Source organism: Oncorhynchus keta, chromosome 31 (genome assembly GCF_023373465.1).
Source record: "Oncorhynchus keta strain PuntledgeMale-10-30-2019 chromosome 31, Oket_V2, whole genome shotgun sequence".
Classification (NCBI taxonomy): Eukaryota; Metazoa; Chordata; class Actinopteri; order Salmoniformes; family Salmonidae; genus Oncorhynchus; species Oncorhynchus keta.
In genome coordinates, this window is record NC_068451.1 from 20,080,441 (window position 1) to 20,093,990 (window position 13,550).

General features: G+C 44.8%; 1 protein-coding gene across 1 annotated transcript in view; it reads left to right on the forward strand.

The window, feature by feature from the left end:
- Positions 1-13,550, forward strand: part of LOC118367756 (glutamate receptor ionotropic, kainate 2-like) — a 301,405-nt gene that overhangs the window by 23,789 nt on the left and 264,066 nt on the right. The gene's annotated exons all lie outside the window — the stretch shown is intronic.

Sequence of the window (13,550 nt, forward strand, 5' to 3'; positions counted from 1 at the left end):
CAGAAAGACTCACATCTCTTAGAGACTTACCCAGAAAGACTCACAGCTCTTAGAGACTTACCCAGAAAGACTCACATCTCTTAGAGACTTACCCAGAAAGACTCACATCTCTTAGAGACTTACCCAGAAAGACTCACAGCTCTTAGAGGCTCACCCAGAAAGACCAACAGCTCTTAGAGACTTACCCAGAAAGACTCACAGCTCTTAGAGACTTACCCAGAAAGACTCACAGCTATAAATCTGCCAAAGGGAGTTCTAACATGTATTGACTCTTAGGTGTGAATACTTATGTAAATTAAATATTTCAGTATTTAATTTTCAATAAATATGCAAGCATTTCTAAAAACATGTTTTCACTTTGTCATTATGGGGTATTGTGTGTAGATGGGTGAGGAAAAAAATCAATTGAATCCATTTTGAATTCGGGCTGTAACACAACAAATGTGAAATAAGTCCAGGCACATCTTTTCCTGTGGAACCAAGCCTTCCTCTGTTTGCTAGGTCCATCCAGGATTGTGTTCAGTTGGTGGAAAACATTTTAAACCAACTTGTGAAACACAAGACACAGTATTACTAGAACTTGTCCAGTAACACCATAGATGTTATGTTTCCGTTTCAAAGCGTTTTACCACTGAACACATCCCAGATCCCAGTGTGAGATGGTCAGTCAGAGTGCGTGACAGAGGTTTGCAGGGCCAGCTGAGCGTTTTGTAAACCAGTTCCTCTGGGGTGTGGTGCTGTACCTGCAGATCAGAGAGAGGAGGGGCTGGTGGGGTAGAGTCTGGTTGTGTCTGGGTGTGTGCCTCCATAGAGAGTTACTAGTGTTGAGTCAACAGGAGTTCAAGAGGTTCTGCTGTTTTCACTGCATCATGACTTGACTTTCTTGACTTATTCTATTTAGCTTCTAGTGGTGCAAAGAGGCTCACTGCACTCTGAAGGTCACTAATGATCTCCTGTTATATAAACAACATCAATCCCCTGCACTTAGGGCAATACTGTCTGCATGCCCCACATGCATATCCTTACTGCTAACTTATACACTATTCATCATCTGCCTCAGTGGTTGCATCCTAAAGAATCCGAAGGAGAGAAGATGTGGTGTGTCTTTGAGGAGAAGTTCTCTGTTCTGTGAAGCTATCAGAGGAAGTGAGTTGCACCCGGCTGGCTGCTGACTGGAGAAGAAAGAAATAAAGACAGACTTCAGGCATTTCCTGGAAGTGCTGTGCCATCACAAAGAACAGGATCACTGAATTCAACGTGTGTGCTCAGATGTTTTATCTGCACTTTGTGAGACTGTGTGTGTGTGTGTGTGTGTGTGTGTGTGTGTGTGTGTGTGTGTGTGTGTGTGTGTGTGTGTGTGTGTGTGTGTGTGTGTGTGTGTGTGTGTGTGTGTGTGTGTGTGTGTGTGTGTGTGTGTGTGTGTGAGGGCAGATGTTTTATCTATACTGTGAGTCTGTGTGTTTAGTGCGTGAGTTTGTTTTTCTCTGCACTAGACTTGTTGGGTCCTCCTTAGCTCAGCACCTCTCTCTGCTCTCACTATAACCCCTTGGAGAATTCTATCAGACACAAATATTCCCAACGCAACATGACTCCCCTCCCATTTTAAGCTGTAGCTAAGGTTGGAGTTGTGTGTGTGTGTGCATGTGTTTTTGCATGTTTGAATGCATGTGTATGAGTGTGTGTGCTTATGTCTCTCTCTCTCTCTCTCTCTCTCTCTCTCTCTCTCTCTCTCTCTCTCTCTCTCTCTCTCTCTCTCTCGTCGTGTATTGGTGTGTGTGTTTGTGTGAGTGTTAGTGTGAGTTTGTGTGTGTGTGTTTGTGTGTGTGTGAGTGTGAGTGTGTGTGTGTGTGCGTGTGTGTGCCTGCGTGCGTGTGTGTGTGTGCATGTGGACTGCTGGGCTTACCACACGGGAGGAGGAAGTGCTCTGATTTCCCTAGACATCATGGTCAGGCTTCAACGCATCAGGACAGCAGTCTTCTACTAATCAATGAAGTGAGGGAAGGAAGGATAGAAAGGGAAACGCAAAGAGAGAGAGAGAGAGAGAGAGGGAGAGAGAGAGAGACAGACAGGTCAGAGGGTAGAGAGAGAGAGAACAAATGTAGGAAAAGAAAGTGAGAAAACAACAGTGTAAAAATAGAGCGGGAAGAGAATGCAGAAGGAGAGAGGAAGAGAGAAGGGTGGAGGTCAGAGAAGATATGAACAGACTGGGAGAGACAGAGACAATTGAGGAACTAAATAAATAATGTTTCAAAAGATAAAAAACTGTGTAAAGTGTAAAGTCAGTAAGACTATGGGGGCCTACAGTATTAGCTACCTTGTTACTCTGTTACTCTCATCTCATCCAGCCAACTCAACACAACATACCAGGAAGTCCTGGACACTGCACTTGTACACTACAGCACTACCAATGGGATGATGCAGAGAGTTTATGTGTGTGTGTGTGTGTGTGTGTGTGTGTGTGTGTGTGTGTGTGTGTGTGTGTGTGTGTGTGTGTGTGTGTGTGTGTGTGTGTGTGTGTGTGTGTGTGTGTGTGTGTGTGTGTGTGTGTGTGTGTGTGTGTGTGTGTGTGTGTGTGTGTGTGTGTGTGTGTGTGTGTGTGCTACTGTAACAGCCCCCTTGGGACATGTGTTTAGGTCAAAGCCATCCATTCAGTTATCCATTAGGAGTGTGAGTCTCAGTGAGTCTCAGTGATAGTGGGGCTAGAGAAGCCTGAGTCTCAGTGAAAGTGCCATGGGGCAAGATAAGACTGAGTCTCAGTCGTAGTACCATGGGGCTAGAGAAGCCTGAGTCTCAGTGATAGTGCCATGGGGCTAGATAAGACTGAGTCTCAGTGATAGTGCCATGGGGCAAGAGAGACTGAGTCTCAGTCGTAGTACCATGGGGCTAGAGAAGCCTGAGTCTCAGTGATAGTGCCATGGGGCTAGAGAGACTGAGTCTCAGTCGTAGTACCATGGGGCTAGAGAAGACTGAGTCTCAGTCATAGTGCCATGGGGCTAGAGAAGACTGAGTCTCAGTCGTAGTACCATGGGGCTAGAGAAGACTGAGTCTCAGTCGTAGTACCATGGGGCTAGAGAGACTGAGTCTCAGTCGTAGTACCATGGGGCTAGAGAAGACTGAGTCTCAGTCGTAGTACCATGGGGCTAGAGAAGACTGAGTCTCAGTCGTAGTACCATGGGGCTAGAGAGACTGAGTCTCAGTCATAGTGCCATGGGGCTAGAGAGACTGAGTCTCAGTCGTAGTACCATGGGACTAGAGAAGACTGAGTCTCAGTCGTAGTACCATGGTGATAGAGAGACTGAGTCTCAGTCATAGTGCCATGGGGCTAGAGAGACTGAGTCTCAGTCATAGTGCCATGGGGCTAGAGAAGACTGAGTCTCAGTCGTAGTACCATGGGGCTAGAGAGACTGAGTCTCAGTCATAGTGCCATGGGGCTAGAGAAGACTGAGTCTCAGTCGTAGTACCATGGGGCTAGAGAGACTGAGTCTCAGTCATAGTGCCATGGGGCTAGAGAAGACTGAGTCTCAGTCGTAGTACCATGGGGCTAGAGAGACTGAGTCTCAGTCATAGTGCCATGGGGCTAGAGAAGACTGAGTCTCAGTCGTAGTACCATGGGGCTAGAGAGACTGAGTCTCAGTCATAGTGCCATGGGGCTAGCCCCATAGTACCATGGGGCTAGAGAAGACTGAGTCTCAGTAATAGTACCATGGGGCTAGAGAGACTGAGTCTCAGTCATAGTGCCATGGGGCTAGAGAAGACTGAGTCTCAGTCGTAGTACCATGGGGCTAGAGAGACTGAGTCTCAGTCATAGTGCCATGGGGCTAGAGAAGACTGAGTCTCAGTCGTAGTACCATGGGGCTAGAGAGACTGAGTCTCAGTCATAGTGCCATGGGGCTAGAGAAGACTGAGTCTCAGTCGTAGTACCATGGGGCTAGAGAGACTGAGTCTCAGTCATAGTGCCATGGGGCTAGCCCCATAGTACCATGGGGCTAGAGAAGACTGAGTCTCAGCAATAGTACCATGGGGCTAGAGAGACTGAGTCTCAGTCATAGTACCATGGGGCTAGAGAGACTGAGTCTCAGTCATAGTGCCATGGGGCTAGAGAAGACTGAGTCTCAGTCGTAGTACCATGGGGCTAGAGAAGACTGAGTCTCAGTCATAGTGCCATGGGGCTAGAGAAGACTGAGTCTCAGACGTAGTACCATGGGGCTAGAGAGACTGAGTCTCAGTCATAGTGCCATGGGGCTAGAGAAGACCGAGTCTCAGTCGTAGTACCATGGGGCTAGAGAGACTGAGTCTCAGTCATAGTGCCATGGGGCTAGAGAAGACTGAGTCTCAGTCGTAGTACAATGGGGCTAGAGAGACTGAGTCTCAGTCATAGTGCCATGGGGCTAGAGAAGACTAGGTCTCAGTCGTAGTACCATGGGGCTAGAGAGACTGAGTCTCAGTCATAGTGCCATGGGGCTAGCCCCATAGTACCATGGGGCTAGAGAAGACTGAGTCTCAGTAATAGTGCCATGGGGCTAGAGAAGACTGAGTCTCAGTCATAGTGCCATGGGGCTAGAGAAGACTGAGTCTCAGTATTAGTGCCATGGGGCTAGAGAAGACTGAGTCTCAGTCATAGTGCCATGGGCCAAGATAAGACTGAGTCTCAGTCATAGTACCAAGGGGCTAGAGAAGACTGAGTCTCAGTCATAGTACCATGGGGCTAGAGAAGACTGAGTCTCAGTCATAGTACCATGGGGCTAGAGAAGACTGAGTCTCAGTAATAGTGCCATGGGGCTAGGAAAGACTGAGTCTCAGTCATAGTGCCATGGGGCGAGAGAAGACTGAGTCTCAGTCATAGTGCCATGGGGCTAGAGAAGACTGAGTCTCAGTCATAGTACCATGGGGCTAGAGCAGACTGAGTCTCAGTAATAGTGCCATGGGCCTAGAGAAGACTGAGTCTCATTCATAGTACCATGGGGCTAGAGAAGACTGAGTCTCAGTATTAGTGCCATGGGGCTAGAGAAGACTGAGTCTTAGTATGAGTGCCATGGGATAGAGAAGACTGAGTCTCAGTCATAGTACCATGGGGCTAGAGAGACTGAGTCTCAGTCATTTTACCACGAGGCTAAAGAAGACTGAGTCTCAGTCATAGCGCCATGGGGCTAGAGAAGACTGAGTCTCAGTAATAGTGCCATGGGGCTAGAGAAGACTGAGTCTCAGTAATAGTGCCATAGGGCTAGAGAAGACTGAGTCTCAGTATTAGTGCCATGGGCCAAGATAAGACTGAGTCTCAGTCATAGTACCAAGGGGCTAGAGAAGACTGAGTCTCAGAATTAGTGCCATGGGGCTAGAGAAGACTGAGTCTCAGTATTAGTGCCATGGGGCTAGAGAAGACTAAGTCTCAGTCATAGTACCAAGGGGCAAGAGAGACTGAGTCTCAGTCAATGTGCCATGGGGCTAGAGAAGACTGAGTCTCAGTCATAGTGCCATGGGGCTAGAGAAGACTGAGTCTTAGTATGAGTGCCATGGGCTAGAGAAGATTGAGTCCCAGTCATAGTACCATGGGGCTAGAGAGACTGAGTCTCAGTCATAGTACCACGAGGCTAAAGAAGACTGAGTCTCAGTCATAGCGCCATGGGGCTAGAGAAGACTGAGTCTCAGTAATAGTGCCATGGGGCTAGAGAAGACTGAGTCTCAGTCATAGTGCCATAGGGCTAGAGAAGACTGAGTCTCAGTATTAGTGCCATGGGCCAAGATAAGACTGAGTCTCAGTCATAGTACCAAGGGGCTAGAGAAGACTGAGTCTCAGAATTAGTGCCATGGGGCTAGAGAAGACTGAGTCTCAGTATTAGTGCCATGGGGCTAGAGAAGACTAAGTCTCAGTAATAGTGCCATGGGGCTAGAGAAGACTGAGTCTCAGTCATAGTGCCATGGGGCGAGAGAAGACTGAGTCTCAGTCATAGTGCCATGGGGCTAGAGAAGACTGAGTCTCAGTCATAGTACCATGGGGCTAGAGCAGACTGAGTCTCAGTAATAGTGCCATGGGCCTAGAGAAGACTGAGTCTCATTCATAGTACCATGGGGCTAGAGAAGACTGAGTCTCAGTATTAGTGCCATGGGGCTAGAGAAGACTGAGTCTCAGTCATAGTGACATGGGGCTAGAAAAGACTGAGTCTCAGTCGTAGTACCATGGGGCTAGATAAGACTGAGTCTCAGTCATAGTGCCATGGGCCAAGATAAGACTGAGTCTCAGTCATAGTACCAAGGGGCTAGAGAAGACTGAGTCTCAGAATTAGTGCCATGGGGCTAGAGAAGACTGAGTCTCAGTATTAGTGCCATGGGGCTAGAGAAGACTGAGTCTCAGTCATAGTGACATGGGGCTAGAAAAGACTGAGTCTCAGTCGTAGTACCATGGGGCTAGATAAGACTGAGTCTCAGTCATAGTACCAAGGGGCAAGAGAGACTGAGTCTCAGTCAATGTGCCATGGGGCTAGAGAAGACTGAGTCTCAGTCGTAGTACCATGGGGCTAGAGAAGACTGAGTCTCAGTCATAGTACCATGGGGCTAGAGAAGACTGAGTCTCAGTCATAGTACCATGAGGCTAAAGAAGACTGAGTCTCAGTCATAGTGCCATGGGGCTAGAGAAGACTGAGTCTCAGTAATAGTGCCATGGGGCTAGAGAAGACTGAGTCTCAGTCATAGTGCCATAGGGCTAGAGAAGACTGAGTCTCAGTATTAGTGCCATGGGCCAAGATAAGACTGAGTCTCAGTCATAGTACCAAGGGGCTAGAGAAGACTGAGTCTCAGAATTAGTGCCATGGGGCTAGAGAAGACTGAGTCTCAATCATAGTACCATGGGGCTCGAGAGACTGAGTCTCGGTCATAGTACCATGGGCCTAGAGAGGACTGAGTCTCAGTCATAGTACCATGGGGCTAGAGAAGACTGAGTCTCAGTAATAGTGCCATGGGGCTAGAGAAGACTGAGTCTCAGTCATAGTGCCATAGGGCTAGAGAAGACTGAGTCTCAGTCATAGTGCCATGGGGCTAGAGAAGACTGAGTCTCAGTCATAGTACCATGGGGCTAGAGAAGACTGAGTCTCAGTCATAGTGCCATGGGGCTAGAGAAGACTGAGTCTCAGTCATAGTACCATGGGGCTAGAGAAGACTGAGTCTCAGTCATAGTGCCATGGGGCTAGAGAAGACTGAGTCTCAGTCATAGTACCATGGGGCTAGAGAAGACTGTGTCTCCATGGTATGTTGTATTAAACATCAGAGAGAGAGGGGATGTAAGTAGTGGTATAGGGTCATATATACACTATATCAGAGTGGAGTAGTGTTCGATCCACTATTTGATGGAGTTCATGTTTGAGTTATTGATTCAGTGTTGGTTCAGTGCTTTGTACTATGTTGTGTTTGGCTGGTAGCTTCCCAATAGAATTCTGGTTGTAGAATTGAGCTTGTTAGATTTGGTGCAGGATGATGCCTTCCAGTCTATATGCAAATGTATGTGTGGCTGTGAGTACAAATTAACTGTGTAGAGTAAACCTGTATGTATCCAATGAGTTAAATCAGGAAGCATTGTTCTATCGGGGGTAAACAAATGAACAAGGTCTAATTTATAACCAAACTGTCCATTTCCCTGTGAGGAATACAATTAGGCTGATTGAAAATGCTGGACATGTATTGATGCTGGCAGTCTAATTAATGCCCTCTTTTACTGGCATGAACAGCAAGCAGTCTGCTACCCATTTGTTCTGTGTCTGTGTGTCTGTGTGTCTGTGTCCCTTTGTGACAATGTTGAGTCACATAGGTTTGGGTGTGTATGTGTGTGTCAGTGTTTGTGTGTGTCTACATTCCCTTTGTTCCACACAATACAAGATGCTTCACATAGATTTGCTGTGCATTACAAATTTGCTCACTGCTGTGTGTGTGTGTGTGTGTGTGTGTGTGTGTGTGTGTGTGTGTGTGTGTGTGTGTGTGTGTGTGTGTGTGTGTGTGTGTGTGTGTGTGTGTGTGTGTGTGTGTGTGTGTGTGTGTGTGTGTGTGTGTGTGTGAGAGAGAGAGAGAGGGATTGCTTGAATGCATACGTGTGTGTATTATACTGTATATTTAATGATAAGACACACCTTTTCTCCATATTCTCAATGTCTGCAATAGCTCCTCTTTCCTCCATGTTCTGTTTGAAATCCACAGCTCCATCCCTGGGGTACAACAAACTTAAAGTAGCAGCTCCAGCAGGTTGCTGTACAGTCACCCTTGCCTTGCTCTCCTGTTCTCTACCACTGTTCTATAACACGGTTCCAGCCAGGTAAGACAGAGAGAGGAACACATGTCTTATGACAGAACAGTGACCCCCACCCTCTCCACTCTGATACTTCCTATGTGGCGACCCCTGACCTCTCTCCTCTCGCTAAACAACTGTAATATCATGTTCCTCTCAGGTCACCCCACAGGGGATCCCCCCTGATTCATTAGAAACACAGACGGGTGACAACGGACCCTAAATTATTCAACACCCACTTGTGAGTCGGAGAGAAAGAAAGGAACCACCGCCATCTCGCTCTTTTGCCCTCTACCTCTCCATCCCTCCCAGATCAATCCATCCTGTTTAAAATGGGCTGTGTGTGGTGGACTAAAAATGGATGTGGGTACATTGGAAAGGCCTATAGACTGCTAGAGGTAATACACAGTGGCACCAGGCACAGTAAGACATCAGTTCTGAGGTATTTGGGAGGTTTCCTGTCACTGTGAGTGTGGCCCAGATCTCATTCTGAGGTGAAAATACGCAAAGAGACCTGTTGGGAGAGCTGTGTTGGCAGGAGGCCATACTGGAGAGGTGTGAGAACACACACACACACACAGAGAGATAGCTAGATAGATAGGGAGAGAGATAGATAGAGAGAGAGAGAGAGAAGAGAGAGAGAGAGAGAGAGAGAGAGAGAGAGAGAGAGAGAGAGAGAGAGAGAGAGAGAGAGGGATGGATGGATGGATGGATGGATGGAGGGATGGCGGGATAGATGGATGGATAGATGGATAGATAGAGACAAAGAGAGGGAGGAAGAGGGAGAGAGTTCTACTGATCTCAGTAAAAAATAGTAAAACAGTAAAAAAATCCACCAGTGAACAGATGTCGTGTCTTTGGCTATGCCGGATTAAGTGATATGACATGCTATTCTATAAAATAATTGATCCGTAATTAATATCACCTGATTGAGCTAATCATGTAAATGTAATTAGCTAGAGAGTCAGGGCACCACGAAATAATATTTATAGAGCTTTTATCTTCTGAATAAACTCTTAAAGACCTAGTAATATTTTACATCAATAGTAGTCAATATTAATCGTCATCTTAATTTAGTTTCATCTGAAAGTTGTAAATTCTTGGTTATCTGCACGAGCTCTGCAATACAAAATTGGGTTTAATAAAGGATTTACTAAATACCTAACTAATCACACAGAATTACACATACACATAATTAAATCATAACTTGATTACAAATGACGTCATAAAGGAAAACGTCCCTAGCGGGCGGAACAGATATGACAGCTTGTTACACAAAGGAAAAGGGCTGGGTTTGAGTGAAAGAGCGGAAAGACTGAGGAACACAGGGAGAAGCTGTGCTATCGTAAATACAGTATCTGATGCATTCTAAATTACCGGCCATTTGGAAAAGGAAAATGCAATAAATATTTACTCTGAGCTGCGCTTCGGTAGGTTGGTGGTAGATGGAAGGCCGTGTTGCCAAACCGAGTCCTTTGAAGAATGTCTCTGGTTGTCAATTGGATATGTTATAGTAACGTCGTTGAGTGATAGACGGGATACTCTGTCTGTTCCTTCCTAACCCTCGGTTGGATCTGCTGTTGCTAACTCAACGGCTAGGAGGTATCACTTCTGTAGTGAATAAGAGTTCAAAGTTCATACCATTCGCAACCAAAGCTCACACTGATGTTGGCTTCGTTCTGTAGTTATTATCTGAACCATTCTGACATAGGACCATCGTCCTACATCCTCGGAACAGGAAGTTATATTGGGCTTAGGGCTTATATAGGAAGGGAGAGGAGGGCGTGTTTTTGAAGTTTTATAGCCCATGTCCCTTCACAGGGCCATATCTTATAAAGACCCAACATCTCACATTTTAGAAGCTAAAATCACATTTCATCCCATCATGAGTAATTTCATATTCAAACATTTAAGTTGAACAACAATTCCATGTGAATCGGATAATTCTGATGTGTAGACTTTCCACTGTAGAGTTTGTCATCTTATCATTGATGAGAATGTCTCAGATGACAACCGGACTGACATCCTATTCATTAAGTACCACCGCATATGTTCAATTGGTCTGATTACCAGAATATAGTTAATTTCCCCCCACCTTCTGATGTTCCCAGAATCTCTATGTTAACCAAGGGGTTTGCAAATGTAACATCAGTAGGGTAGAGAGAGGAAAAAAGGGGGGAAGAGGTATATATGACTGTCATAAACCTACGCCCAGGCCAACGTCATGACACAGAGAAAGGCAGTAGATGTAAGCAAGGCAGTCTGGCATCCTGCCAGTTACTGAGTATACGGTATATGTCTTCGAACATCTATGGTCTGCCACCATGGTACATAAAAACACTCATTCTGGAGAGAGAGGACCGGTTAGGGAATCATACAACTGTAGAACTGCTTCCCCTGTCTCTCTGTCTCGCTCCCTTTCTCTCTCTACCACCTCTGATCCCTCCCTCCATGCTATGTGAGACAATTCTCTGGTGGCAACATTCTAAAATAGGAAACAGATGTGTTTCCCCTGTTTTTTTTCTCTTTTACTAGGTGTTTAATAGGCGTATTCCTGATAGAGCTGGAGTTCACCTTGATGTCACATAATAACAGCAGCCAGCACTGGGCTCATGGCTGAGGGTTGGCTTCCATTCATGGGCACACGCTGTACAACTAAATCAAATGAGGAGGAAGAGGAGGGGGCAGACCTTGTACCCCAGACAGGCTAAACCTAAACACTCATTGTTTGAAAGATTGCAAATCGTATTTGAACCCAGGTCTGGGAAATCACTTGTAGATTTACTGTGAACTCCTTTATTCTCCCGGGTCTATTTTCCTGAGGCAGGGGGTGAGGCAAGGTGTGTGTGTGGATCTGTGTGTGGGAGACAGGCTGTATGTGTATAAATCTGTGTGTGGGAGACAGGCTGTATGTGTATAGATCTGTGTGTGGGAGACAGGCTGTATGTGTATAGATCTGTGTGTGGGAGACAGGCTGTATGTATGTGGATGGCTCTGTTGTGTTGTCACAGTGAAGATAGACAGGCTCCTCTCTGAGTGAGTTTTTGTGTTGCGGAGTCAGGACCCTCTTTGGATGAGTGCTCATGTGTGGCTGAGGGAGTATGTCTTCACTCTCTCTACCACTCCCTCTCTCTTTCTCTATCTCTCGCCTCTCCCTAACTATCTCTAACCCCTATCCTCTAGGGATGGGAATTTCCAGGGACCTCACGATACACAATTATCAAGATACTTAGGTGCCAATATGATATGTATGGGAATTCTCACAATTCTCATGATCCTATACAGTATGTTCGATACTGCCCTTTTATTTTGCGATTTGATGTTCCAAACATACTGCTCACTATATGCCCGCTAAGATGATGCCTTGCAAGTTATATGATGAAAAATACCAGAGTTTTAGTGCAGGTACAGATGAATAGCTGCAAAGTACTGTGTCTACATACTATCACCCCAAATAATATTGTGATATGTGCTGTAACTGTATTGATTTATCCCCCACCACTACTCTCCTACTCTCTCTCTCCCTCCCCCTCTCTCTCTCACACCCCCCTTTCCTCTCCCTCTGCCTCCCTACCCCCTCCACCTTCCCCTCCTCCGTTATTCATTCCCTCACCTCCTGTTTGCTCGTACGGTTGACCAGCAGACCATCCGATCGATCCCAGATAGCCGTGGTTAAACCAGATTACTGCGGCACCATTTGGAGCTGGATGGAAAACAACCAGGATAATAGAATATCAAACGATGTTACTTCCAGGGTCAGGTCTGTCAGGGGACGTCTGACGACACGACCGGTGTTTCTTGTTCAAGCTAAAGGACGTTTATTGTTGATTATTTCCTGTCTGTTGGACAAAGGTGAAGTCAGGACCACTGTACAGTCCCTATAGACTGAGGTTCGTTGTCTTGTGAATCCCACTTCAGGCCAACAACAAAGACGTTTAAGTGCTTTATAGAGAATTCATAGTCTTTGTAGGTATAACACAGATGTCTCATCAGTCATTTATAAGCAACGTCATATTACATAAAGAGTCATAGTACATAAAGAGTCATATTACATAAAGAGTCATAGTACATAAAGAGTCATATTACATAAAGAGTCATTTTACATAAAGAGTCATATTACATAAAGAGTCATAGTACATAAAGAGTCATATTACATAAAGAGTCATATTACATAAAGAGTCATATTACATAAAGAGTCATATTACATAAAGAGTCATAGTACATAAAGAGTCATAGTACATAAAGAGTCATAGTACATAAAGAGTCATAGTACATAAAGAGTCATAGTACATAAAGAGTCATAGTACATAAAGAGTCATAGTACATAAAGAGTCATATTACATAAAGAGTCATAGTACATAAAGAGTCATATTACATAAAGAGTCATATTACATAAAGAGTCATAGTACATAATGAGTCATAGTACATAAAGAGTCATATTACATAAAGAGTCATAGTACATAAAGAGTCATATTACATAAAGAGTCATATTACATAAAGAGTCATAGTACATAATGAGTCATAGTACATAAAGAGTCATATTACATAAAGAGTCATAGTACATAAAGAGTCATAGTACATAAAGAGTCATATTACATAAAGAGTCATATTACATAAAGAGTCATAGTACATAAAGAGTCATATTACATAAAGAGTCATAGTACATAAAGAGTCATAGTACATAAAGAGTCATAGTACATAAAGAGTCATAGTACATAAAGAGTCATAGTACATAAAGAGTCATAGTACATAATGAGTCATAGTACATAAAGAGTCATAGTACATAAAGAGTCATATTACATAAAGAGTCATAGTACATAAAGAGTCATAGTACATAAAGAGTCATAGTACATACATTTAAAATGGGCTTAAGTCTTCGTTGTTTCATTTGAAGTGTGACTGGTGTCTTTTGGTGTCAGTATTGTGATCAGCTGGTCTGGATCTATTGCATTTCTAGTTCGGTCATTTAGCAGACTCTCTTATCCAGAGTGACTTGCAGTTAGTGCATTCATCTTAACATAGCTGGGTGAGACAACCACATGTCACAGTCGTAGTAAATACATTTTTCTGCTATAAAGAATTTATCAGCAAAGTCAGAGCTGGTAGGAAAAGACGAAAGCAAAAATGGACGGAAGAAGACTGACTGAGGTGTCTTATTTAAGACAGTGTTTGAAGAGGTAACGTTTCAGATGTTTTTTGGAGAAGATGTGAAGCTGGTTCCAACATTGAGTTCCGAGGTTCTAGTTTTAATGTCACATGGACAAGTACAGTGAAATGTCAACAA